The sequence below is a fragment of the Chrysemys picta genome, unplaced genomic scaffold, assembly GCF_011386835.1.
Source record: "Chrysemys picta bellii isolate R12L10 unplaced genomic scaffold, ASM1138683v2 scaf1150, whole genome shotgun sequence".
In the NCBI taxonomy this organism is placed as follows: domain Eukaryota; kingdom Metazoa; phylum Chordata; order Testudines; family Emydidae; genus Chrysemys; species Chrysemys picta.
Window position 1 is genome coordinate 17311 of NW_027053857.1, and position 3046 is coordinate 20356.

At 47.3% G+C, this 3046-nt stretch overlaps 1 long non-coding RNA gene across 1 annotated transcript; it reads right to left on the reverse strand.

Moving 5' to 3' along the window:
* Positions 1-468: 468 nt before the first annotated feature.
* On the reverse strand, positions 469-3026 carry LOC135979700 (uncharacterized). The gene is made up of 4 exons (XR_010596958.1): positions 2722-3026; positions 2090-2152; positions 1689-2003; positions 469-1263 (listed from the first exon to the last, which is right to left on the reverse strand). It is a non-coding gene; the product is annotated as an uncharacterized LOC135979700 (long non-coding RNA).
* Between the last annotated feature and the right edge of the window lie 20 nt (positions 3027-3046).

A 3046-nucleotide genomic window follows, 5' to 3' on the forward strand; every position in this document is an offset into this window, starting at 1 on the left:
ACAGGCCATGGAAAGCAGCTCCTTCCCTCAGGCTACAGCTTGCAGCTCCTCCCTCTGTGACCCAAGCACCAAGGAAATTTAACCCTTGATGGGAGGAGGAGGATGTTTTATCTGGGTGTGACATTCCCTTCTGGTGTTATCTGGACTAGTGAACTGCTAGGCCTCTCCAATCCTTGTCTCTGGGAGCCAGCCTTACCCTGCTCTGCTGTGAGAGCCCCCACTCCTAGGCTGTTCTCGCGCAGCCTCTGGCACGTAAGCTGATTGGATTGTGCAACCATATGACACTAACCAATATCTCTGGTCCCAGACACAACCCTAGTTACCTCCGTCTTGCAGTGTCCACTTATGCCCGCTGGACGCTGCAAGCTTATATGAGTTTGTCAATTTAACAAAGAAATTGATATGTACCAGGCTTGTTCTCCCAAGGGGAGTCTCTGACACACTTCAAACCAAATGCACTGCTTCAGGTAGAATAAACAAACAGATTTATTAGCTATACAGATCGATTTTAAGGGATTATAAGTCAAAGCATAACAAGTCAGATTTGGTCAAATGAAATAAAAGCAAAACACATTCTAAGCGGATCTTAACACTTTCAGTGTCCTTACAAACTTAGATGCTTCTCACCACAGGCTGGCTGGTTACTTTTCATTCAGGTTCTCTCCTTTAATCAGTGTTTCAGTCGCTTGGTGGTGGTGGTGTCTGTAGATGTAGGTGGAAGAGAGAGAGAGCATGGGAAAACGTCTCTCCTTTTTATCATGTCCTTTCTTTCCTCTTGGCTTTGCCCCCCTCTCCCCCCACTTCAGATCAGGTGAGCATTACCTCTTCGCAGTCCCAAACTAATCAAAGGAAGGGGGTGACTCCCTGGAGGGTCTAATAGATTCTTTTGTTGCTGCCTAAGTCAGTGTCCATTGTTCCTGTGAGGCAGGGCTGGGTTTGTCCCATCCATGCCCTGATGAGGTGTGAACTGCCTCTCTGTTCTTGGAGAGTTTTTGCCTGGGCTTGCTTTAAGCCCTGAGGATACATTTTCAGCCTCATAAGTATATACATGAAATTATAACCTTACTGAAACGATTACTATAACATCACTATAACAACCATGCTCATTGCATCATGAGCCTTGTGAAGACACCTAACATGACAAACTTTGCATTGGATACCACACAATCATTTTATAAAGATGAATATGGGGGTGTAGGGCGTTCCCCTGAGGTTCAGAGCGTCACACTGAGGTATTCAGAGAATCTGTCCTCTCTGTCAGACCTGCAAAGGGAAAGGAAGGAGAGTTGGAGTCTGGAGAAAGGAGGAGATGATGTGTTTGTTACTAGGGAGAATCTCACCTCTGAGAGTCCCTGGGGGCACTGTCCAACTGTCACCTCCACAAACTTGCTCACAGCAGCACAGGGCCTGTTTGTTAGTGATTTTGGGCCCAAGTCCCTTGTGCTCTGTGCAGTAATGAGGACACTAGTAACAAACCAGCACAGTGGGGCCTGTGATAAATACAGGGAATTTGTGAGCTGATGTCTGAGCCAATCTGACCTGAGAAAGGATCCATCCCACAACATCCAGGATGCTCATGCACACAGGAGATGGGAGGGCCTGGTCTCGGACCAAAGTGGGGGGAGGGGCTGGTCCATCCTCCTCCCTGAAAATTACAGCATGTAGCAGAAACATCTCCTGTCACTCACCTGAGCAATTCACGGCAGCATCTTCCTTATGACCACAGTTGCTCTCACCCCAGGGCTTGGCAGGACAGTCCCAGAGAGATGACTCTGTCCCTCTGCAATTCAATATCTCCACCCAGATGGGACCAGTCCCCTCACCGAATGCAGCCTCGCCCAGGGCAGATACAGCAGATCCACAGCCCAGTTGTTTACAAACAATGTTAGCATCCGCCATGTCCCAGGAGTCATCACAAACTGTTCCCCAGGAGCCACGGTACCAAACCTCCACTCTCCCCGAGCATCCGTCCTCTCCTCCCACGACACGTAACTTCTCCCTGTCTGGAAATGCAGAAACCTCACATGTTACTGAGACAGCTGGGAAAGTCCTTAGGGAACAAAAGTAAGACACAGAGAAGCAGAGATACCTGTGCAGCTTGTAGAGTTCGGGCATTCGGCAAACAGGGTCTGAGTTGGTTTCGCTTTTTTTCCTAGGGAGAGAAAAAAACGAGGTGAATGCACTGGGTTGTGTGTGTGATGTGGGAGTAGAATTTATCTGTATTTTAAACCCCTAATTTCAGCACTGTATGAACTGAAATGTGAACTCTGGGTCATTTAATACCTAATTAATTTGCTATTCAGCTGTTACTCAGACACACAGGCCGACATGCATCCAGAGTTGTGGGAGATTCCAGTCTCGATCCAAACTGCACAGCCTGGGCCCATCTCTGATTGTTCATCCCCAAAGGATTAATAACCACAGAGCTGCCTAATCACGGTCTCTAGGGAGAGGCTTTTCTTCACTCTCACACTACCTTATCACACTGTATAACACCGGCCTCTTTAATAATTAACTGATTAAGTTCCATGTTTGTTGTTAATCAGAAAAATGCTTATTCCTATAAAAGATTTTGAAAATATCTTTGTATCTTGTGTTGAGAACTGAAATCTGCCTATGCTGAGATGTGAACAACAGCAAGTTCTATCCTAACCCTTCAATTAATTGAACACATCACATACATGTGTCTGTCCATGTGCATGCAGGTAGTTTCAGAATTACCAGTGCAAGAAATATGGGTCTCTTCTGCTCGGTTATCACATGACTTTGGATCCCAGGGCTCTGATGGGCACTGCCAGAGGGAGCTGTGCTGCTCACTGCATGCAACATGGTCCAGCCATGTGGGACCCTTTCCATATTCAGAGCCTCCTGCAATATATCCTCCGTCTCCACAGTTCAGCTGTTTGCAGACAATTGCTGCAGTGACTCCAGACATCCGATTGGAGCAAACACTGCCCCACGTCCCATTGTAGAAAACCTCCAGCCGCCCAGCACAGTCACTGTCGCTCACCAGCCTCAGATCTGTGAATTCTAGAAGGAAATGCAC